Source organism: Engystomops pustulosus, chromosome 5 (assembly GCF_040894005.1).
Source record: "Engystomops pustulosus chromosome 5, aEngPut4.maternal, whole genome shotgun sequence".
Lineage (NCBI taxonomy): Eukaryota > Metazoa > Chordata > Amphibia > Anura > Leptodactylidae > Engystomops > Engystomops pustulosus.
The window spans coordinates 33,269,748-33,296,585 of NC_092415.1; the positions used below are offsets into that span (position 1 = coordinate 33,269,748).

At 39.5% G+C, this 26,838-nt stretch overlaps 1 long non-coding RNA gene across 1 annotated transcript; it reads left to right on the forward strand.

Annotated features, from left to right (window-relative positions):
• The first annotated feature begins 1,116 nt into the window (after positions 1–1,116).
• LOC140133972 (uncharacterized) lies at positions 1,117–26,838 on the forward strand. Its single transcript, XR_011855996.1, has 3 exons — positions 1,117–1,199; positions 7,664–7,762; positions 26,364–26,838. It is a non-coding gene; the product is annotated as an uncharacterized lncRNA (long non-coding RNA).

Consider the following 26,838-nt stretch of genomic DNA (forward strand, 5'->3'; position numbering starts at 1 on the left):
TTATGGATTTTTGAAGTTGGAGAGCCAGAAATGAGCGGAAAAACCCTGCATCCTTAAGGGGTTAAAGCTGAAAAAATGTTAAAAAATTATAATTTTTTTACAATCAAGCTAATTTTTTTACTGTAATGCAGCGCTTCCCTAATATAGACGTTAAACATTTAAATAATGATTGGCACTTTATGCCACAAATGTTGATATGTCTCGTGTCTGTTTTAGGGTAACTAGTCATATAACAGGACATTTGTAACTGGAGGGGTGAACACATTTTTTAAAAATAATTTATTAATATAAATTTTTTTTACATTAATTTTTTTTCTACTTTTTTTACCCTAAGTGGTCAGAATAGACCGTTGGTACAATTTTTTCATTCAGTTTTTTTTTTTTCATACATTTTACTTTTCCACTGTAACTTTGCTTGTGCAGCCCCAGTTACAGATGACAAGGGACAAGGGAAAATGGTCACTGTGTGCACTGTGCTAAGTCTAGACAGATCCAGCAGCCTCTATGGACCAGTATCCCAGCAATCACGTTCAGTCACATGATCGGCGGGGTACAAAGAGGTAGCGGACCAACCGCTCAGAACAGTGGTGTAACTAGAAGCTGATGGGCCCCAGTGCAAAGTCTGTGCCGGGCCCCTGAATATAATGTATGGCTTATAGTAATAGTCTTCTCATATGGGAAAGTGACACCATAAGGGCCCGCTAAACCTCTTGGGCCCAGGTGCGATCACAACCTCTGCACCCCCTCAAGTTACGCCTCTGGCTCAGAAGATGTGTATGACAGGAAGAGCAGACTGAAGCAGTAAATATCACTTCTATCATCTCCCCACAAGTCCCCTGCGGCTTCCTGTAGCAGGAACCAGTTCCACACTCCATAATAAACTGCTCTGAGATGGTGTCTGACATGTGACAGGCATTTCAACACCCCAATATATTTGTAACTGTAAGACCCAAATCATTATATTTTCCTGACTCTGTAACACTGACATAAAGGGGAGATTTATCAGAAGTGTCTGAGGGAAAACTCTTCTAGTTGCTTACGGAAACCAATCAGAGCTCAGCTTTCATTTTATAAACAGCTGTGGGAAAATGAAAACTGAGCTCTGATTGGTTGTCATGGACATCTAGAAAAGATTTACCTCAGGCATTTCGGATCAATCTCCTCCCGCTAACTGTATCTAAAACAACATGATAATGACTGTAAGTGCTTGGTTCTTCATATAGATTATACCTGTAAATAAGCCTCGACTTTTACCTCCCCCAACACACAACTTCTGTTCGTAAAGTGCACATTTCCAATCCCCATTGTGAATCCCTTCGCTTATAATGTGTGCAGCAGAGTGATAAGTAAACCACATATTAATAATTGATGGTTCATTATTCTTGTTATGCGGTGACCGGCGAGACACATATGAAAAAATAGACCGTGTAAAAGGCTCACTGACGTCTGTACATTGTTACTTTGTGTAAGTGAAAAGATATAAAGCGGGTAAAGTGCTCATTCTCCCAAGACCATTCATTTAATGATGAGACCGGTGTTTGCTCCTTGCTTCACTGACGCGCATATATACGGCTGACACATTGTACATGTTCCGGAGCAGCCCAGACGCCTTTCTCAAAAAAAAAAAAAAATAACATTTTCTAAAAACAAACGTTGATTCAGGGATTGGGTTTTATTTGACACTTTGGACCTTGGTTCTCACCCCAGGTTCTTTTTCTGCAGGATTGGACTTGATTGACCTGCATTTTTACTATACGATGATAAAACTTAGTGATTTTAGGGGACATTTTCTTTATTGTTTTGCACGTTTGAGGAAACATTAAAAATGATAAAATTGTTTTATGTTTCTGTTGGCCACTAGAGGGAGCTTCAGCTTTTTACTGAATCAGTATACTGTATATTAGAGCAAGATGGTGCCCCCCTAAGGTAGTCATATGGAGAAAGTTGAACAATATCAAGTTGGATATTGATACAATATCAATTTATATATATTATATTGTAAAACACAGGGTCATCCTGACCACCGATGCTGAAAGACCTTCTCCACTAATGAATTTGAACTTGTTAATGAAGGCAGAAAACCCCCATATACCAGCAATATCGGTATCTGGACCTCATTTGGAAACGATACGTCGTTGTGATTCAAAACTACAATACTTCTGAGCAGCTTTGTAGGCGTGTGCATAGCGATTGAGGCTCCACTAGGGGATTCTGAGAAAACATGCAAATAAGTTGTCCAGGATGGGATAAGGAAAACCATACCTCTTTTAGCTACCTTGTAATGCAGCTCCCTTGGCATCAATCATTACCTTCAGGAAGCCTTTTGACATGATGTGGGAGTAAAACCAAACCAGTATATCTATTCCAGAAGAAACAGACTCCCAGCTGTAGGCAGCACTGTTTCCACCTGGTTAGGTCTCCTCAGCACAGCGTAGGGAACAGGTTCGGCTGTGAGAGGCTATTGACTAGGGTCAGGAATTAAGAGCTCTCTTCATGGAGACTGCCTTATGGGGAGCTAATAGAGGTGTGGTTTTCTTATCCCATACTGGAAAACTTATTTGCATGTTTTCTCAGAATCCCCTAATGGAGCATCAATGGCTTTAAGTCTCTACACGCCTACATGGTGGCCTTAGTTGACAGTTTCCCTACGCTGTGCTGAAGAGATCCAACCAAGTTGAAACAGTGCTGTCTACAGTTGGGAATCAGTTCCTTTTGGAATAGATATGCTGGTTTGGTTTTAATCTCACATCATGTCATAAGGCTTCCTGAAGGTCATGCTTGATGCCAAGGGAGCTGCCTTACAAGGTAGCAAAAAGAGGCGTGGTTTTCCTTATCCCATCCTGGAAAAACCTTTTTGCCTGTTGTACTAATATCAACCCTGCCATTTTGCCTAAATGCACACATCCAATGTTTGGGAGATCAGGAAGCACCTCAGCTCCACACCATGCCTGAGAAACAGGACACTACTATTATCTGGGAAATTAGTTTCTTGTACATCCCTAGGTCCTTCTCAACAAGGGACTCTCACAGATTTACTCCCCCAAGGACATATGTTGCCTGTGGATTATTAGCCCCCAGGTGCATAAACTTAGATTTATCTACATTGAACCTCACTTGCCAAGTGGATGACGAAACACTGTTTGTCCAAGTCACCCTGAAGCCTATGAACATCCTCCATAGACTGTATTACACTACACAGTTTGGTGTCATCTGCAAAAATAGAAACAGTGCTATTAATTCCAACCTCTATATCATTAATACATATATTAAATAGTAGTGGGCCAAGCACAGAACTCTGGGGTCCAGCACTTATAAGTGGTGGCCATTCTCAGTAGGATTCATTGGCAGGTTTATATACACTTTCATTTAGCTTATGAACATTGTACTAGTATCTGACACATAGAAAAGGAGATGAAACAGATCAGACGTGAGAGATGATGAGATCCATCATATGCATATTAGACACAATGACACTCCAGCTCTGCTTACTCACCTATAACACACAAAGTTCTGCTATATACCTCCCTCCCCCTCCCCTGAAATAAAGATCTTATCTGTCTGTAGCATATAGCTTTACTCTCCTTACAATGTGATGTGTTGTTTGCCGACAGGATGTGAGTGTGTGACTGTGTGAGCCCGTCCTGGAATGCAAGGGTGGGGGCTAAAGGCAGAGAGGAGCTCGTGCAGAGTCAGACTGAAGAACAATATGTCTGGCGACCCTAAAACTCAGAAGATCCTGGGCCTGGTTTAGGGGCAACTTTTGTGTACACCAGGACTTATAGAGACAGGTTGGACTTATATCTGTGATATGCTGTATTTTTGTTAAGAACATTAAATTAGAGAATTGGTATTTTATTATCTTGAGTACATGGAAGAAACTTGTCTTTGTGGGAATACCCCTTTAAGGTGGGCTGGACAAATAGGCAGGGACAGCTATAAAGGGTGTTTAGTCTCAGGGTCCACTGTCTCTGTCTGTCCATTCCGAGATCCTGCATAACACTTGCATTTGTTCTTGTTTTAAAGTATGTGAACCCATTATTCGTTGTACATCACCATGGAATTAATGGTTCTCTATAAATAAATAATTATGACTACAAAAATCCATGTACTGTATATTAGGTTCTCAATACTTTGGTGACGGAATCGTCTTATCTTTTGCTAAAACCTATAGATAATTTTCCTGGTGTATTTTAAATTTCGCATCTGTATAAAAATGTCACCAATAAAAAGAGACAGGAAACTCAAAAACTTTTCGATGAGTCTTTACTTTTTCTACAAAAATTATAGTCTACAAAGCAAGTTCAAAACCCCCTAAATTGCGGGGATGGAAATATCCTAAAGAGCAAACTTAATTGCGCAGATGTTTGTGTGAATTCGTTGCCATTAATCACAGTATTGATTATGTTTCTCCTTTTTACTAGGACATTTTCATCTATTTTTAAACAGAGCCCTGAAGGGACATGCGTAGGTTCCTTCATTAGCCTTCTCACTGTCTAATTGATAGATTTGTGATTCATGCTGACAGATTTTCATCTTGCTGCACTGAAGATATTTCTGACTATTTCACACAAAAGATTTAAGCAAAGTTTTGGCTTTCTAAATTTGGTTTCTAAAATATGTCAGAACTAAGGGGCAACTGTGAGCAGAAATGTATCTACACTGTTTAGAGCTGATTTTCCAGATCACAAACCAATAAATGCTCCAGTTTTATACTTATTGATGCAGTAAAAATGCTCTACAGTTTTATATTTAATGGTTTGTATGTTTTTGGGGTTTTTTTTAGTGCCCATTTTAATATGTTTTTTGGATACGTGAATGGCAATGAGTGAATAATACCATAAACAAAAATGTAACCAAAATATACAGTAGTGTTTGGCAACACTAGATTCACAGTTAATTTACATAAATGATGCATTAAAGTAAGAAAACGGGTAGGGGAGTGGCTATTGTGGTGACAGTAGTTGCAGTTACATTAAAAATATCTTGTCGGGATAGTCCCTGAGCGTTTCTTTGGGTCTCCACGCCCTAAGTAATCCTTAAAGTATGAATGAAACGCTCACCACACTGTTATTTTCTGTTTAGCAATTTTTCTTTATCAAAAATATATCAATTGTTACAAGCATTTTAGGCAAAACATAATTAGTAGTTACTCCGCGGCATCCAGCACATCGTGTGACGTTTTGGGGCGTGGTCTGAAGAAGGGGCCACGCCCCGAAACGTCTCATGATGTGCTGAATAAGATCCTCCTTAATGGTGTAACTAAATGGTGTGCTCAGCCCGTCTCCCTGAAGTTCACGCTGGATTATATGGACTTTCACACTTGGGTAATTATGTTTTGCCTAAAATGCTTATAACAATTGATATATTTTTGATAAAGAAAAATTGCTTAACAGCAAATTACAGCATGGTGAGCGTTTCATTCATACTTTAAAGTGGTATTTTCATCTAGGCATTCACATTCAGTTTCATTAATCTGCCATATATAAGCATTTCTTCAATTGGACGTTATTAAAAAAATATGTTCCTGTGTGAAGATAATTTCTCATAAATGTGGTCATGTTGTCCCATAGAAACGAGATAGCTTCCTCGGATACGACCACCTCGCACTCTGGCATCGGCGGCCAGATATGCAGTATCGAGTCCTGCCTTACCTCCTGGATTCAGTGATCATTACCACAGGACGGCTGTAGGACTTACAGTAACTCTCGGACATTTCATATCTAAAAACTTTTTGTTTATTTGTATGATCTCTCCAGCAGAGGTGGCCGTATCCAGGACACAGTCTTGTTTCTAAGGGACCAAATCACTACATTTATGAGAAATTATCTGCACACAGGAACATTTTTTTTAACAACATCTAATAGAAGAAATGTTTATATATGGCAAATTAATGAATCTGGATGTGACTGCCCAGATGAGAATACCCTTTTAAGTAGTTGCAGTTACCCCACTCCCACACAGCATGACTTAAGGACACTCGAATTACAGACAACCCCTGGTTACAGGCGAACCTTTCTGTCCCCTGTAACCTCTGGTGAAGATCTCTGGATGTAACTTTAGTCCCAGGCTGCAATGATCAGCTGTAAGGTGTCGGCAATGAAGCTTTGTCGATAAATTTTGTTCCCATGACGGCACATATATATAAAATCCAATTGTCCAACTGGGACAATAGTTAAAATAGTTAAAATATACAGTTCCGACTTACATACAAATGAAACTTAAGAGACAAACCTAAAGAACCTTTTCTGTATGTACCCCGGTGACTATCCGTATTAAAGTAAATGAATAAGTAAATGTAGGAAGCCTGTTGAAAGTCTGATTATTTTGTAGTTTAGGTTTGATATGGTTGGGGTCTAGTGTGGGATCTGAATTTATTTTTGGGTCATATTTAGCCTGGTGTCAGAGCTAATTATTGGATCTTGTCTCTAAAAAAATATTTAGCCTAACGTGACATCTAGATTTGGAGCCTGGTCTAAGGTCTGGAATATTTGATGGGTTTGAAATGCTGTTCAAGCTATTTTTATTGTGTGGTTTTTGATAACACCAGGAATCACATGTTTTGACATATTTGATTGCACAACGGAAGAATGGTCAGAACAACAACCTAGACTACCTCAGAGGCAGTGGCAATAGTTGGGCCATTTCTATGCTTTTATGTCATGTCAGATACAAAGCTCAACTGGTGGTTACATCACATAGAAGCATTAGGGGAGGAGGAGTGAGTCACAGCAGCTAAGTCTTCACTCATTAGCAGAGAAAGTATGGAGAAGGCCATAGAAATGAAAATTACAATGCATATAAAACTGTGTTATTACTTATGTATTATACATGACTCGTCTACTGTTTTATTGAAAAGTTTCTTTTAATATGATGCTCTAAATACAGGCTCCAAAGACTGTGCTCCGTACCCCTATTCTGGTCTTGGTTTATATCCTGTGAGCCAGGGCCCAGGCTTCACAGAAAGTATATACCGTATATACTTGAGTATAAGCTGACCCGAGTATAAGCCGGGGCCCCTAATCTTAAAATCAAAAACTGAAAAATCATATTGACTCAAGTATAAGCCAAGATTGGGAAATGCATTGGTAACAGCCTCCTAGTATATAACCAGCAAGCCCCCTGTGTTCCCTAGCCAGACAGCCCCCTGTGGTATATAGCCAGACAGTCCCCTGTGGTGTATGGCCCACCAGCCCCCTGTGATATATAGCCAGACAGCCCCCTGTGGTATATAGCCAGACAGCCCCCTGTGGTATATAGCCAGACAGTCCCCTGTGGTGTATGGCCCACCAGCCCCCTGTGATATATAGCCAGACAGCCCCCTGTGGTATATAGTCAGACAGATCCCTGTTTGTCCAGCACACCTTCCATTTTGGAGGCTTTCCCAATGTATTTCAGTGCTACCTGGTAGTTAAATAGACACTATAGTGTAAAGCAGTTGATAATGTAACGACCAAATAAACAATTGCATCAGCAATACTTCCACCAGAATCAATCCAGGGGAAAGAAAAGGTCCTGTCTGCAGTGTCTTAGAACAAACACCTTCATCAGGAGGTCCCTGATTTTTCTAAATCGACACAGAAACAGAGAGGTGAATGTAATGATATAAAGAGTCAACTAAGACAGGCCAAACATAAATATTCCATGTTCTGCTTTCTTCACTTAGAGCGCAATTCCAGAGCTAAGCCATGAAGAGGTTTGTCTTTGCGCACCTCACTGCTGCTAAGGAAGATTTCTGACAAGTAGCTCCATAACTCAGCTTATTGTAAGTGTTTGTGGTGTATCATTAAAAAAATTGTTAAAAAATTCTGTTTTATAAAAACACTAAAAATCAGTATCCTACTTTACATCCCATGTGATAATATGGATTCTGGTATTTGTTGAAATCTAGTTTTAATTGAAGAACCTGTATAATACAATGTGAACTGTCTCTTAGAAACATAAAAACCCAGTAATACAGAAGGTATGAAATGATTGATCGCAAAACTAAACAAATGTTTGTGAAATGCTCTATAGAAAAGTCAGACATTTTATTTTCCTGAACAAAAAAACGATCAAATACCAGTTTGGACGAGTGACCTTTAAAAGTGAAATGGACATTTAAATCTCTTTAACATTTTCCTTAAAGCCAATGACAAACTATATTGAGAAGAGAAGTCAAGAATCCGAGCATTGTTAAAGGTTAAAGGAATCTTGTTAGGTTGTTAGGCATTTAGCAAATTGTGTGAGTCATTTTTAGATACACTGACTCAAACTTTTTTTATTTCATATTTGAAATTTTTTTAAACAATCTGTAAAATATTTTACAAACGATGTACTCAAGAGATTTTTTAAAATTACATTTTAAATAACAATAAGCTGATTGAATACTGTGACTTAGAAATTTTTTAACATTTTGGGGCTGATATATAGTGCTTTTAGTTTTATTCTAAATAAATGTATTAATTTCCACGACCTTTCTTTACTATGTTTATGTTTAGTGCGCCCAATGCTAAGTCTAAACTTAAGACTTTGCATTTTAACTTAACTTCAACAATTTGTTGGTTCAGCTTAGGCAAGAGAATATGTGAAAATTATAACTAAGTTTAGTGCAACTGAGTTTTAGGAAGCCACATTATTTTGAGTAACCATGCCTCTTTTCCAACATTGAGTCCAAGCTAACAGATCAACTGCATCATTCTTGAATTCCAGTTTTCTGTTGCGCAAGAAATAAAATTATTGGACCAATGTGATTCAGTTACGAATCTTGAAATAGACAAAAAAAAGGACAGTCTTTTCCCGCCAAAAAAGTTAGGCCCTATCCACAGGATATGGCCTGACTTGCTGATTGGTGGGGCTCTCAGTGATGAGGCACCTGCAGATCATGAGAACAGGGGGGTCTGACAGGTCTGAGGTACCTCCATAGAGCCCCCCGTTGCTCCCCGAGATAAGTGGAGCAAACGGCCGCGCATGTCCATTCTGCTACATTCATCTCTATGGAGTTGACGGAGATTGCCGAGCGCCACAAGGTGCTGAGTGGCAGAGTGTGGTCGTATTGTGAGTAACTAGCGCAGTCACAATCTATGCTACAAGCTTGAACCAGTTTGGTCAATTTGTAGTCAGGCTCTATATGCTGTTTAGTATTATAATTGCTAGTCAGTAAGTGTGGCAACATGTTTTGCCAGCTACATGGTGTCCTCAGGGGTGCTATATGTGAAGACCCGATGCTGTGTATGGGTATATAAACCCACATATTTTGACATGGCTCCAGATATGTAAATGTACAACCAATGGAGAAGTGCCCACCACAGGATGGTTTATCCTGGGGTAAGTGCAGAAATGGACTGTAATCCCAACTGGAGGGGTTTTTTTTTGTCAATTAAGACGTGCTCCCTGGTCATTGGCTGTTCAGTAGTTGGAGCAACTGTCTGTCATGTGCATACTGCGCATGAACCAAGACTTAGCTGCAACTGGGTACCATGTCAGCTGGTGCTCCTGATCACCAAGAGTCATTTTAGCTTAGTCCGATAAGCCTAGAAAAATAGCTACACATGACTTCAGACTCATTTCACAGATCTAAGTATAGGCTACTGAATGTGCATGACAAGGACTTAAAGCAGCCATTTTTATCTTGATAGGACCTGCACATTTCATGACTGGTCAAGAAACTTTGCAGATTACAAGGCTTTACAGTTTAAACCTCATTGATTCGCATAATAGCAATGATATTGATTTTAAGGTATTCCAATAAAGATATATATACATTTTAGGTGGTAAATGGATTAACCTGGATGATGTGCCTCTTCTTTTTGTCTTGTTCAAGGCATGATAGAGTTGCAAATTCTGTTGCTTGACAATGAAATTGCTACTTTTTTGCCCATTTTCCCCTTGCTTGCCCCTTTAAAGATAAGGGCTTAGCGGGGCAGGAAACAAGTTGGGCGCAGGGCACAGATATCTTGGCCAGAGAAATTTACTATACCCTGAAAACTTAAGCAGGTTATGACTGAAACCTATGGGGAGATATAGGTCAGAATCTTCTCATTCTTACACCGATGCAGTTCCTTTAGTAATAAATCAACCCCAACTTTTTTTGTAAATAAAATAAACATAGTGTAATTGCTACAGCTATTAATTGACTCAGATAAAGTCCCCGGGTTACGTACGAGATAGGTTCTTTAGGTTTTGTTCTTAAGTTGAATTAGTAGGTAAGTTAGATGAGGTCTATTTAGTAAGAGTAACTGCAGCAAAATTATTTTTGGGTCCTGTGACAATTAGATTTTTAAAACTTGTGGGTTGACAAGTATTAAAAAAAAGACACCTTACTGTTGATTTTTGCATCCTTGGACTAGCCTCAACAGAGGTCACAGTTGGCCGAGAGGTCCGTCTGTAACTTGGGGTCATCTGTAAGTCGGGTGTTCCTAAATTGGGGACTGCCAGTTCATGTAACTTATGTATCTGCTGGTAAGTTACTAGATGCTACTTCTGCCTGTATCTGAACAGCAATGTAGTCACTAACTAACCTTTTAGTGTGCGAGACAACTCTCAGCATATTTAGGGTCAATGACCAAGGGGGAGCTTCATTATGGCCGAAAACTGATGGAAAACCACATGAATCTCTCTTTTCGGGCCACTTTTTGTCTTTCTCCAACCTGCACGCCACTATGGGTGTGGAGCGGGACGTAGGACGGGCCGTGACGTGAACACCTGGCCCAACACGTTTACTAGACAGGCCAGTTTCCTTTGCTGGAAAATTGGTAAAGACTATAGCAAAAAACTCAGCCGGTTCTGATCTGGTCTAGAGGTCAAAACTGGAGATGTTTGCGCCCATAGAGGATGGAACCTCTTAGTGAATGCGATCTCAGGACCGGTGGTGGAGGGACTCTTTAGGGGTTTTTGTTTTAACCATCAGTCTTAAGGAATCCCCCCACTGTGTTAATGAGCCGAGTCTGTCTTCTAAATTTAGGCTGCCATTCGCAGAATGAAAGGCGTCACCAGTTATTATTACTGCTGTCCATAATTTTATGATTAGATGTATTTTTCAGAATTGCTAATGGACCCATTATTATTTACAGGGGGGTTGAATGGTAAACTGTAGCATTTGCTGGGAATGGGGGGCACAAAACTAGACTGTATGGGGCCTTGTATTTCTGTTTGGAGAAATTAATGAGAAGTAGATTCTGCTTGCCTTTCCATCAGAAGACCCAATATAAAAAATTCTACTTGTCCTAAAAAGATGGAACCATATATAGTTCTGGTAGAAGGAGTGGGGGGCTAAGGGAAAACAAACTGTGATATGTACATTGTAATTTCTTCATAATACAATGAGAAAAGGAGAGACATAGATTTGTACAGTTTCCTTCTGGCTCCAATCTGCTGTAATTCTCACTACTAAACTTATAAAAGTTGTACCCATAGACGTTAGATAGAAACTGACCCTCATCTTATTGCTGCTTATTCCTAAATGAGTGCTTGGCTCTCTCAGAAGCTGAACAAAGTACTTCATTTATTACACAGAAGAGACATTTCCAAGCCGTTCCTACTTATCAGCCAAAATACATCAAACAGAGGATTGTGTGTTTCCTGTGGCTCCTGCTTCCCCCAGTATATAATACTCATTATTCAATTGTGAAGATACATTTGGTCATGTAAATCTGATTTTGACCCTTTCCTGACACAAGTATATTTCTGTTTTATTCCGTTCTTTCCAAAAGAAATAACTGTTTTATATTTCTGTTTATATGCTGTAATATGAAGGTGGGGGAAATGGTACTTTCTAATGGCATCATTTACTATATAACATAATATACTGGGAGATGGAAAGAAATTATTAATGAGGGGGGGAATGAAAAAAGCACAATGTTCCTTATGTTATAAAATGTATAGATTTTACATTCTGTAATTAATTTAAGCTTAATTTAAGCTAATTAATAATTAATTACTAATTAGATTCTGTACCAAAACTTTAACTTGCTGAATGGATACATTTCCAGAACCAAGCTTACTACGGAAATAAAGAACCAAGCTTATTACGGAAGTACAGAACCAAGCTTACTACGGAAATACAAAGCCAAGCTTACTTCAGAAATACAATACTAGAACCAAGCTAACTACATACATACATTAGCATAATCAAACATACTACAAAGATATAGCACCAGAAGTGGGTTAACTACATAGAAACAGTACTAGAACTAAGCTCACTAGAGAGATACAGTACCAAAATTAGACTTACTACATAGAAATAGTACCAGAATCAGGCTAAATACTAATATACTAAATAGTTACAATACCAAAATGCTACATTGATACAGTACCAGAACCAAACTTGAAAAACCAAAATGAAGCTTACTAAATGATATAGTACCAGAGCTTGTTTATTAAATGTATATGGTGCCATGCTAACTGCATTACAGATGCATTACTTGAACCTTAAATAATTGTTGCCTGAAGTAAACAGGTATAAATGCAAAAAAACCAAAGAATTTAGAATACTGTTTATTGTATGCTGAATATTAACATATACATATACACTTGTATACATTTCTTTGTTGTAACTAAAAATGTATGGAGTAATAATAATAAATCTTTATACATAGTGCTGTACAGATCATGGGGGACATATACAACTAAAATAAAACATTACAGAGTAATAGCATAGTCAAGCCATAGGGTGTGAGGTTCTTGATCACAAGAGCTTACAATCTATGAAAATGTTATAAATACTCCATTGAGCAAAAAAATCTGAATCTTGACCTCAGCCCATGCTACAGAGATGCATTTTATCACAAACAGAGAATACAGATTTAAAGGGAACCTGTCATCAGCAAATGACCTAATAAACCACTACCAGAATATTGTCAAGCAGCCTAACAGCTTTAAGTTGTTGCTTATTTCATGGCCCAATTTGGTGACATCATCCAGAAAATCAAATTTGAAGTGAGATGTAAATCAGTTGTATAAAGTCAAGGAGGAGGAGAGTTTAAAGATGAAGTCAAGGTGGGGAGCTCTCTTCCTCTGTGATGGACATCATGCATCAGACTTCAGGAGATCTAGTTAGGGATGTTTCTTGAAGCAGGACCGTCAATTACAGTGAAGAGGACTTTCTTAGGAAGAGAGAGCTTGACTTTGAACAACTAATTTACATCTCACTTCTAAGTGATTCCACCATACTGGGTCTGGAAGGTGTTCAGCTGCTTGACAACATACTGGTTGAGATTTATTAGGTCAATCTTTGCGGACAGGTTCCCTTTAATAGTGTTAATAGGAGGGCAAAGAGAGAGGAAAAAACCCATGAGTAAGTCTGATGCGACTAACTTGCATCAAACTTGCATCGTGTTCCTACCGGAATATCCAATCAGTGACCGGAACTGAACTCAGCATGTCAGTTTAGTTCCGGTCTCTGAGCGTTTGGCTCAGACATTTCAGTAAGCTTGCAATGCAGGTTTGATGTCCGTCTGTCTTATCAGACTCTCTCGTTGGTTTTAGGTCTAAAAGGCAATTATTGGACACAACACCATAAACCACCATCTCTACACTACCTAGACAGCAAGTTGGCAAAACTAGACATTGATCATTGTCTCAAGGGGTTCTGCCCTCCTGCAGTCTCCTCCCTCCTATGCCAACATGGGGAGTTCTATTTTGTTGGTATGACCAGCAGGAAACAGTGAAACCGCCCCTGCAGAAACGTTATCACAGCAACGTACTATAATAGCCATTCCAAATCAATACAGTAATAGTTGCACTTTATTATTTCAGAATATCTACGGGATGTATAAACTCCAGAAATCATATCCCATATCCAAAAATGCATAACTTTTTAATACATTTTTAGGATGGGTCTATCTACTGTTCTGTGAGAAGGCTAGTTTATGGCATATATATTTTATACTATTATAGGGTATGTATAACTGACTATGTTAGTGTCGAAGAAATATGTTGAGTATATATTGAGAATATTTTTTTTTTCTTTAATACTATTGTAAATTCCAGATATCATGCCCGACCACTAATGGGATTTGAGCCTGGTGCAATCATAATCCAGCGGGATGGACTTTCCCACCCTGGTAGTACTAGGCTGTTGATTTTTTGTATTGAGCATTTTTCTATACAAAGTGGGGGGCATGTTAACTTTCAATATTACACAGTAAGACCACATCCTAATTTTGATAGACAGCTTTTCAATTGGCATATACACTCACCGGCCACTTTATTAGGTACACTTGTCCAACTGCTCGTTAACACTTAATTTCTAATCAGCCAATCACATGGAGGCAACTCAGTGCATTTAAGCATGTAGACATGGTCAAGACAATCTCCTGCAGTTCAAACCGAGCATCAGTATGGGGAAGAAAGGTGATTTGAGTGCCTTTGAACGTGGCATGGTTGTTGGTGCCAGAAGGGCTGGTCTGAGTATTTCAGAAACTGCTGATCTACTGGGATTTTCATGCACAACCATCTCTAGGGTTTACAGAGAATGGTCCGAAAAAGAAAAAACATCCAGTGAGCGGCAGTTCTGTGGGCGGAAATACCTTGTTGATGCCAGAGGTCAGAGGAGAATGGGCAGACTGGTTCGAGCTGATAGAAAGGCAGCAGTGACTCAAATCGCCACCCGTTACATGCAAGGTAGGCAGAAGAGCTTCTCTGAATGCACAGTACATTGAACTTTGAGGCAGATGGGCTACAGCAGCAGAAGACCACACCGGGTGCCACTCCTTTCAGCTAAGAACAGGAAACTGAGGCTACAATTTGCACAAGCTCATCGAAATTGGACAGTAGAAGATTGGAAAAACGTTGCCTGGTCTGATGAGTCTCGATTTCTGCTGCGACATTCGGATGGTAGGGTCAGAATTTGGCGTCAACAACATGAAAGCATGGATCCATCCTGCCTTGTATCAACGGTTCAGGCTGGTGGTGGTGGTGTCATGGTGTGGGGAATATTTTCTTGGCACTCTTTGGGCCCCTTGGTACCAATTGAGCATCGTTGCAACGCCACAGCCTACCTGAGTATTGTTGCTGACCATGTCCATCCCTTTATGACCACAATGTACCCAACATCTGATGGCTACTTTCAGCAGGATAATGCGCCATGTCATAAAGCTGGAATCATCTCAGACTGGTTTCTTGAACATGACAATGAGTTCACTGGACTCAAATGGCCTCCGCAGTCACCAGATCTCAATCCAATAGAGCATCTTTGGGATGTGGTGGAACGGGAGATTCACATCATGGATGTGCAGCCGACAAATCTGCGGCAACTGTGTGATGCCATCATGTCAATATGGACCAAAATCTCTGAGGAATGCTTCCAGCACCTTGTTGAATCTATGCCACGAAGAATTGAGGCAGTTCTGAAGGCAAAAGGGGGTCCAACCCGTTACTAGCATGGTGTACCTAATAAAGTGGCCGGTGAGTGTATGTAGCTGTACATAAGTAGTTTTAAAAATATTATAATCAATAGAATATGCAAGATCAGCCGATTTTAGAAGAACAAGAGGGCCCCCACTCCTCCTTTTTAAGTTTCCAACCTAGTGAGGTCCCTGAACATAACTTTTGCTCCCTGTGGTTGAATATTGCAGCATTATAAATGTTGGATATATTTGATTTTGTTTTGTTTTTAGATTTACCTTTAAGTCAATATGAAGAAATCACGGCGTAGCCAAGATTAATGGTCTACCATAATGAAAAAACCCAGCACCTTTATTTCAGAATTATACCGCAGTGTACTTTGTACATTTTGTTTCACACTGTCATCATTTATGGCTAGACTATATTATTATCCCCTCACAATGTGACATTAATGAAACATGATTGCTTTAATTACGCACTATAATGCAGTTATGGGAGAATTTATAACATTTTCCCTTACTACAACATGGACCTTTGCTGTCTGGGGGCTTACTGCCTCCAAGCTTAATTAATCATATATAGAACAATATTGCAAGTAACTTATTGTCTGCAAAATGGGCCCATTATTTCCTGTGTCCTCACTAATTAACCGGAACATAAAGTACCTAGCGTCAATTGTCAGCCCCTTATAGCAAATCCAAAGTTAACTTCCCATGCAACGGCACAGACAATAATTCATCTCTGGTTTTCCGGTTTCCATAACATCAGATAATGGGGATCAGACACCTTGGATCCCTATGGATAAGCTGATCTGGAGTCAGGAGCCATACAGAGAGCAGAGCTGGAAGAACTCTGTGTAGTACCAGATGAGGGAGAGTTAAACTGCAGTAATAGAACTTGTTGAATACTCGAAAAACCTCTTAAAAGGGTATTCTCATCTGTCCATTAACATTTATTTTAATTCCTCTTTAATTAGATGTTATTTAAAAAAAAGTCCCTGTGTAAAGATTTCCCTTAAATGTAGCCATGTTGTATTGTGGAAATGAGATTGCTGTCTTTGGATACAACCTCTTCTGCTAATGTGATCGGACAAATAAACAAATTGTTTATGTATACTAAATTTCCGAGAGATACTACATGTCCCACAGCCTTCCTGTGGTCATGAAGTGTATGTGTACACATAGCCACCTCTGCCAAAGTTTGGGGTGGTTGTATCAAAGGACAAGTAACTGGTTTCTAAGGGACAACATAATAATAATTCCTTTATTTATACAGAGCCAACATATTCCGCAGGCAACATTTCTGGGAAATTATCTTATTTTGTATATTTTTTACATTGCAATTGGAGAAATGTATATGTATGGCAGATGAATTAAATTAAGTGGGAATGCCCAGATGGAAATATCCCTTTAAAAGATAACTGCCTATGGTACTAATGAATACATCTGTGTCGACTTTCTTTGACTCTTATCATTCATCCCTACTTTCTTCCTAATCTGCTTTTCACTCTGAAATCTCTGCTGAATTCTTTCTTGCTGACAACATAGATAGAAGACCATTCATGGGTCAGATTACATACATGCTCTCTGCAAAGGCGAATGGAGCAGTAGCTCACAATTACTACCAGCACAGAAAGAACTCCAAACTACAGATACCGACCACAGACTAGGGAGCTGCTGGAAAGGTCAAATCAGCATAAACAGTGTTAGTCCTCATGTGCACACACCGGGCTACTGATTTCTGTCTAGAGGCAAGACACACTTTAATGGAACTCTACCGGCAGTTTTGATCATATAAACCACTGCAGACAGTGTTAGATATTAGGCAGCAGCCCTTGAGACCTGTGTAACCATACCTTGTGTGTATTATAAATAGAAAAAAATAAATAAATAACATTATATATATATATATATATATATATATATATACTCTTTATTGAAAGCAAACCACAAGGATGGTAAAGAGTAACAAATAACAACAATTAAAATGCATACAGCAACACAAAATAGTACCCAACCAATATAATAAGCTAGTATTGAGTGTTTTTACAATAAATATCTTTAGTTAACTAACAGGAGCTGCACATTTTTCTAAGAAGGTATATCTGAAATGATATACAAACATAATGGGGCGCATTTACTTACCCGTTCACAGAAAGTGCATTGTTCGCCGATCATGCACTCTGCCACGATTCCCTAAGATCGTGCGCCCGATATCCTGCATGTGTCGCTTCCCCGCTCAGGTCCGACAGAGTTCATCTTCATCTTCCTGGTGCATGTAAGTGCATTGTCTTGCAGGACAATTTGAAAGTTAAATCCTGCGCTCAGTCCGAATCAGTTGTATGGTCTGACATCACGCCCTCTAATTTGTGTCACACGGAAGTCAGTGCAGCTGCGCCAAAAACTGAACATGTGCGCCAAAATCCCAGCGCTAAGTACCTGTCCAAGTCGTGCAATCCCTGAAAAATGCGAACAGTTCGACAAAAGTTTGTAAATGAGCCCCAATATTTGGTAAAAAGATTTAGCATCAGACTGATAAGTAACAAAAGAATGATAAAACATTTAAGATTATATAGAGCGTTAAAAATCCTGTGCTAACAACCACCTCTTATTCAATATGCTAGTACCAGTAAGTCAAAAGACCTTGGGAGAGATTTATCGCTGCTTCTATGACAGTTTTCTGGCGTAAAAACATCGGAATAATCACAAATTCTTGTGCAGTGCAAAAATTTGGGCTCAAATCATGAATAAGCCTTCTCCATGCCATGTGGGCTTGGAGGGGACGTAGTAGGGCGCGGCCACCGCGGGAAGGGGCGGGCATGGAACATTGCCAAATCATACATCTCCCTCTATAATTCTATATGAATAAATCACAGCAATTCAGAATAATCATAATATCATAATGAAAAAAAACTTTATTTCTGAATTATACCGTTGTGTATAATAACAAAAGACACTCTTGTACTTATTATTGTAATATTGTTAGTAGCAACTGGACTGTGAAAAAATGCATTTACATTCCAGCACTGTAGCTGGACTTGCACTGAGATACACTCATGTGAGATCTTTTCACTATAAAGAGCATGACGCCTAGTCTCATACACCAGTCTTCGAAGTCCAGCTACAATCCAGGGAATATAAATGCATTTTTCAATGTCCTGCTGCTACTAATAACACGCACAGAGGAATGGCACCACAGATCTCTTGTTACATTACTGTAAATACAAAAATTTACTAAAGCAGACATGTCATGAGAACTGCCAGGTCCACATTAAACAGAAAAAAAGACATCATTTCAACTGCAATATTCCAATTCTCCCCTCCTGACAATTAAGATATGTGGTGCTAGATGTGACGGGGGTATAATGCCTGGGCTATGGCAGTCAGAGGTGTACATCATTTCCTTTCAATTGACTTGACTGGCCTCAGTCCTGGCTCCTATAATATCCACATATTCCAACCCAATTACAGGAACTGATAAATTAGAATGAAAATACTAACCACTGGCGCCCTATCAATCTGTAAGGTGTAATGAGCACAAAATAGCGTCAGTATGAATGGAGGGTGAAGGCAGAATTTCCCTGAGCAGTATGCCACTAACTTTCTGCCTAATACAATTTCTATTTTTAGAGTTCATTTAATGCTCTGAATACATCTTGATAAGTGCCTTATACAGTTGATTTGCTTATCCCTGGCAGAGGAGGCAGCTGGCAGATTTTGGCCTGGAGAACTGTAATTAAGAAACAAGGCAGAAAGAAGATTTGAGCACAAAATTAACACATTAGTTTTTCAGCTGTTATGGGGAATATTTAAGCCGCTTTATTGCCATTTTATTGATATTTGTTAGCGGCTTCCGCTTCAACGAGGAGACGTAGGCAAAGGGTTAACCGTCTTCCTCGGAAGGAAAATCATGAAGGTTGTCAACAAGCTGGAAATAGCTGGAGGATGATATATATTTAGTCTAAGCAGTGACTGTATGGATATATGGTAAATTCTCCCTTACATAAAAAATATAAAGTCTATAAAAATAAAAAAAAATACAGACTATAAGAGGAAATGTGACAACACGACTTTAGAGGGAGGTCAGTGATAAAAGGAAGGGCAGCTCCTTCACATCTAGAGAGGGACTAGGATGGTGACATTTTATTTCAAGCAAAAACATCACAATTTTCCGAGGCGCCCCACTGCAAAAATTTGTAGCCTATTACAAAACGTGCCTTATGACCCTCGAAATGGTTCTTGCAGAGTTCTGAGCGTAAGATATGGAAGCTTTCAACTCCTTAGCAACCAGATGACCTGGTTTCATGCTTAGGTCTATCATCCAAGCCATCAATTGAGAAACGCGTTTGGTTTTTAAGATTTTCTGAAACAAATGATCATTTATAAGATCTCGAAGATTTTGAGGTCAATGGATTCATTGTGGATCCTTATCTGAAGATCATCCACTTTTCTACAAAATTTTTTTCTCATTTTTGTGGGATTAATACGATGTTGGACGAGGCAGTAGAACCAAAAGAAAGCCTTTGGCTCTCACAGGAGTTGTGCCCATCAGCACAACCACACCAGGTGAGTAGGTAAAGCAACACATATGGTGTGACTAATATTGAATTATTCACACGAGGAAGCACCCTCCTTTTTTTATAACTATTTGACACCAACCTAAAGACCACCATACAGTTATAAAAAAAAACATCCGGACTCCCAGCAGATGATGTTGGAAGAAAGAAGCAATGGGGCAATTTTATCAAACCAGAATTTATTCCCCCTCAAAAATAATCTACCATCTGAGTTTATGGCAGCAGCCAACTCCCTTGTACTCCCAAAAAGCAGTTGTGGAATGTCTAAGGACACATTAAAGGGGTTGTACAATCTGATTGGTGGGGGTTTGAAGGCATGGAACCACCACCCCTCATGACAATTGATGGAGCTGCAGGTTGTCTTTCCTCTCCATTCGCTGTCTACAGGAGTCCCAGAAGTTGTGGAACACAAAATCATAACTGAGTACTGTCTACAATTTCCAGTACTTTTGTAGAATTGAGTGCTGGACCTGCCATATCTTTAATTAGTGTTAACAGGGCCCCTAGTTTTGTGATTTGGAGGGATACTGAGATTGGGGCTTCGCAATCTCCATCAATGAGGTTGTTCTCTTGATCTCTGAGGGTCTCATCACTGAAACCTCGACCGAGCAGCAAGTTAGGCTCTATCCGCGGGATAGGACCTAACTTTATTGGTGGGAAAACCCCTTTAAAGTCATGGTATAGAGGTGGCATAGTTTCCATAATAATCATAAATTCCTGCAGTGCAAAAGAATTTGTCATAATTTCAGTGCTTCTACACCAGACACTGTGTCTGGTTTGGAATGAAGCCCATTATATATCCACATTACAATGGACCTGTCTACTACCTGAGATATTGCCTAGGATACACAGCTTAGGGTCTGTCAGGAGATGTATTTGAGACATCTTCGCTAGAAAGGCCTGGAACTCTCCCTAAAACTGTTCCAAAGTTTGGCATTCCCATCTATGTATTCCATTTATGTCACCTGGAGTCCTTTCTAATCCCCAGTTTACTTAAAATAGTAAGAGTTTTTTTTATACTTTTGGGAATAAGAATCAGCTATGACAACCATTTTCCCTTACTGAGAGGTAGCAGTGAAACCAGCTTCAATGTGCCAGGCCATTTTTCATCGGTCAAGGGATCAAGGTTCATTTCCAAAAAAGTCTTCCTTGGTTCGCACTTGTAGGTGAAGGAAATGCTGCAACACCTCTCTCTGTAGTCGGCTATGACCAGTAAGAGTTAACACCGTGTAACTGTGGGTGCCGGCTACTACAAGGTGGGGCAGAGTTCCTCCTCTCAAAAGTATTTGGTTCTCACCTCACCCAATGCTGGTCAAATTCGTTTGCTCTGTTTAATGCTGACCCTCTGTTTTCTGCTGTTGTTAATTGCTGCATTTCTCTAGGTTCTTGATCTCTGGCTTTGTTTTATTGACTATTCTTCTGTATTTGTGATTTGGCTCTTGTTTGCTGTCTTTGTTGGACCATTTAGTATCCCTTGTTGTTTTTCTGTTTGTCTTTGACCTTGTTTTGTATCTGCCAAGTGATCTAAGGAGAGACCAGTGATCTAAGGGGGGATGGGTACCCTGTTACTGGCCAGTGGTTAGAGTGGACCTACAAAGTAGGCAAGGGACAGTTTGGGGGGCTCTGTTTTAGGGCTCACTGTTATGTCTGTTTCCCCTGTGTCCAGAGTACCAATTACAATACCTCCTTAATATTGTCTATGATTCCACCACACAAAATGCACCTTTAAGAATATTTTTGGCAATGCTATCGTACAAGCCCAAGGTTCCTCTTTACTTAAGATTGTGGATTCATGTAAATATTGAATCGTTCCTTGAGATGAAACAACTGTTTCTGTGAAAACTTTCCACTGAAACCCTGCCAACCCTGGATCTGCATCAGTCACTGACATATGTGTTTTTATATATACCATAGCATTTCTTATATAGATGGATTAGAAGGCTTGAAGCCAGACATGATATTGTATTATGTATTGTATGTGTCACCTTCTCTGCCAGGCGTGGGTGCCACCGTGCTGCTGCTCCTTCTTTGGCTCAGCTTTTAAGCCCTGGTTTAACGTGGTGCCCTCCTGCCACCAGCTCCTGGTTCCTAAAGAACATGCGTTAGTCTCCCTATGAGATTCCAAGGGCCAGTGTTCACACTGCTGATGTGCCCGCCCCATATAATAAAAGGGACCCTGTTCAAATAGAGTGGATGGAGAAAATGATTACCATAGATGGGGACAGGCTCAATGCGTCCTATTCTTTTCACACTCAATGGCTCCCTTGGTCATCTTTCAGAGACTCAATGGATTTTCGATCCTGCATATCGTCAGTATAATAATGTTTTTCCCTTTTCTGTTTTGGATGGGTTTTTCTTTCCCCTTCCTCTTCTCCCCTCCTGTTCCCCATTGTGTGTATCTGTCCTTGAGTTGTCTGTCTGACGTACTATTTGAGTCATGGTGGATTCATATCCATTGAGGTGGTATATTTATTTTGTAGCTACCAAGTGCCTGGTCTGTTTGTCGATATGCATCATTATGTTGGTACCAATGTTGGTCTTATGGGTTTGCTCTTGCATATATATGCATCACTATGACTATAATGTACATGCTTGCATTTCATGCTCTGTTCAATAAACTTTTTGTTGACCCTAAAATTGTGGCCGTGCATCTTGAGTCAGAAATATAAGGGCAGATTTATCAGGGATGGTACATTAATTTTCTGTCATACAAGCCATGAAGCATTACCTGGCCGTGCATTTTACCACATGGCAAATGGGCATGGAGGGGCGAGAAAGGGCTCATGCTGGGCAGCAGCCCCACATCTGCATTCTACCTATAGCTTAGGTTATAGTGCAATTCTAGGCCAGGTAGGACCTGGTGAAGGGTTCCCGGGAAGTGCACCGGAATGCTGTATTTAGCAGGAGCCCTAAACCTCCTGATAAATATGGTGGAAGGGGTGGTGTTTAATCATAAATGATGATCCCCTATTTAAATGAATCCCCCAGACTTGTAAAATCTCTGACTAGTTTTAGTTTCCTCTTCTGAACTTAAGAAAGAGCAAATCTGAAGCACAAAAAGCTGCTCTCAGGAGTAAAATACTGTAAGACTAAAGACAACAAAAGCTTCTGGATTCAAAATGTTTTACAGTCTATTCTGTCACATAGTGATAAAACATATTATGAAAAGTCACCTTTAGGTCTTTATTTACTTTAAAAGTAATTTGTTATTTTGGAAAATCTTTGAAAACTTTTTGCCAAGCACTTTGTAAACAGATCCTGCGTCGAAAATCGGTCAATTTTGTAGAATGACACAAAAATGAAACCACATGACACCGGGGGCTAAAAAAAAGTGAAATGCTACGTCTTCCATTCTGTTGCCTTAACAATCCACAATCTAAGTCATCACCATTTTGTAAGGTTTGCCTTTATGTATGATTCTCTACTATTCCCTTAAGTGTTTACAACCTCTTATGTGTCTATTTATTTGTCCACAACGAGTCAAAAAAGCTTTTCCAGCATTAAAATAATTCTCAAAATGATTCACGGAGAAGGAAATGTTTTCAGTCTCCCGGTGTGACAGATGTTTTAAAAGAGCAGGAGAAATGTAAAGTACCATCTGGGTGACTTGTCACTTCTGCAGATGGAAAATTGCGAGTTGATATCATCTATTAGTTGAAGATCTCTTATAAGCTCTAAATAACGTAATGCTGAATATCAAGCAGCGTAACAAAAAGAGGAAAAATTAAACAACAAAATCTGTTGACGCAAATGGGAGCTCTTGGCCAGTTAAGAATATGTCTTAGAAAGACGTGTTTTTGGTAAAATAGAGACAGGATAGCGAATTGCGTGTTTGCCTTGTGTGGACAGTAATCGAGGCTGACAGATCAGTAGTAACTGTTGATGAAATACAATCGGAGACGCCATTGCGTGGCATTAATGAGTAGTCATCAGGCGGCAACCAAATATCGAAGAAGACATGACGTTATTTTTGCTTGAGTTGTATTGTTAGCTTATGGGTATGTTCATACTGTATGTACTGTGTTACTATGGTGTTTTTATCACATGGACCATAGGATTTCTCTGCATCGGGAAACTAATAACCTTACCATATGAAAGCAGCCCTCCAGCGGAATCACAAGAAGCTCACCCTGCAACCTCCTTCGACTGCATATCAAACTCTTCAATTATTTTATTAGAAAAAAATTATTAAGATGTTGAAAAACATTGTGGAAAAGGTAAAAAAGAGAAAACACTAAAAGTATCTCTTAGTAATTCTTATCCAAAAACGTTTGAAAAAATTCTTATATTTTGTATTACTATGTCAATAATCACCCAATGTTTTAATCAACCACTTTTTACCAGAATAGAATATGCAATAAGAGATGTAAAAGCCAAGATGATTTATTTTACGCTTAATGCTTCCTTAAAAGCATTAAAAGAATCAAAAATTTGGAGCATTGAAAACATTAACTCATTCTGCAAAAATCAAGCCCTCATACAGCCTCATACAGTAGTGGGTTTTTTTTAGAAAAAGGGAATGTAAAAACAACTAATTCTTATCAAACAAGTTTTGGGAGCAGAAGTAATAAATGTTTTTTTACATTTTTTTAATAATATTACAGCATTTTTAGCGAATGGGAGAAGTGCAGGTACAGGTAATTGAATTTTTATAAAGTTATATCTATCCCATAATGATGTTATCAGAAAAATACAGGTCATTCAGCAAAATACAAGCCATAAATCAGCCGTGCTGATGGGAAATGTACTTTATTTTGTTAATTGTTTGGTCATTAACATCCAAATAAATCTGGCCCTTCAAGGGTTAAACAAGTGCTGATTAAAGGGGCTCATTTTGAGCAAAAATTATCCCATATAAATGGACCTTAACTCACTCAGACTAAAACTCTCTCTTTGATAGTTTTGCGCGAACGTCACTGAGATCAATAGTTTCCACATGCAAATCACTGCAAGGACACTGTGACTTTGCTTGCATGTCACTAATGAGTGCTCCTCCGATAGTCCTCAGCCAATGCCAATGATTGACTAAAGGTACATGGCAGGAACAGTAAAGTTATTTTTTCAAAAATTAATTTTTTTGTGTTGGGAAGTGCTGTCCATAGGGATGAGTGATCCAGATAGACTGGGATTCTATTGTCCTATAGTCACATGTTGTAAGGGTTTTTATATATAAACAAAAAAGTATTTTTGTTTCCATAACAAAGGGAAAAAAGTGCAACAGCAAAAAAAGTTGAACAGGACACACTAGGTTACCAGCTCTGGAAGAATTGAGGATCCCGGATGTGGTAAGACACAGGGTTCCAGGACTGCTAGCAGAATACAAAGTCCCAGAGGATCTGGAAGGATGAATGTAAGGTTCCAGACACACTGGTAGGACGGAGGAGAGAAAATAGGCCCCAGACCATACTGGGTCACTGGCTCTGGCAGGATTCCAATACCGGGAGAAACAAGGGGAACAGGGTTCTAGCATTGACAGGTTGACCACAAGCCAGCAGATCTAGGTCAGCCAGAGGTTCCCAGAGAAAGTCCAATATAAGTCCCAGCAGACACAGGTGAAGCAGACTTCAATAGTGTCTGGTTACAGGCAAGAGTATAATCCACCCCAGGACATCTGAGAAGCAGCCACATATACAGCCTCATTAAGCCGCCCCCAGCAGCTGACTGGCCAGGCCCTGCATCACTCATCCCCAGCTGATACATCCCTTAACTCAATTATTAATTGCCCAGCTTTTCAGGGATACAGAAAGGCAGCTGGGTGTGGCTCACAAGGCAAATGATGATGACAGTAATGCCTTCCTTTAAAGAGGGGACCCTCATTCTCTGCACACCAGAGTTAGTTATGGCAGATTATTCTGTGACCTGGGAGATGGCCCAGCATGACAATACCAGCACCATTATACCTGACCTAAACTGCTGAGCACTACTAAACTCTAGTAGTGCTCTGATCTAAACTGCTGATAGATCCCCTCTAAACATCACTCTAGTAGTGCTCAAACCTAAACTGCTGATAGATTCCCTTTAAACACCACTCTAGTAGTGCTCCGAGCTAAACTACTGATAGATCCCCTCTAAACACCACTCTAGTAGTGCTCCGAGCTAAACTACTGATAGATCCCCTCTAAACACCACTCTAGTAGTGCTCCGAGCTAAACTACTGATAGATCCCCTTTAAACACCTCTCTAGTGGTGCTCTGACCTAAACTGGTGATAGATTCCCTTTAAACACCTCTCTAGTAGTGGTCTGAGCTAAACTACTGATAGGTCCCCTCTAAACACCTCTCTAGTAGTGCTCCGAGCTAAACCGCTGATAGATTCCCTCTAAACACCTCTCTAGTAGTGCTCCGAGCTAAACCGCTGATAGATTCCCTCTAAACACCTCTCTAGTAGTTGTCCGACATAAACTGCTGATAGTCTTCCAAGGAGAACATTTTTGAAGCAATAACACAAAGTATTTTTCATATTGCAGGAGTTCAGCAGTAGACGCCTGGGATGATGTGTGAAGGTAACCCCCAGCTGTCTGTCTTTATGCTGACCATGATGGTTTCTTGGTCCTCTGATCTATTCTAATGCAATGCATCTGAAGTACAAAGTGGATGTGATTTCCCATGGACCTGCTCTCTCTTTACAAAGCCTTATACCGCGATAAGTCTCTTGACAAATAAAAACATGACACAGACGTTTGCAGATTTTAAAGTTCTAAAAATGCTTTAATTCACAGATTTTTATGATAATTCAATACTGCATGAGAAACAAATAGAAATGTCAAATTAATCCCCAGTGAGTTACAATTGAGAACATTTTTGTTCCGTGTCTTTCAATGGCAGCATATGGCTCAAGGACAATTTACATCAAACTAACAATATTTCGGTGAATTGTAGTTGTGAATGCCCTGAGATTGGGTTCTTAGCTCTTAGAATCTATCTAAATTGTAAAAAAAAAGA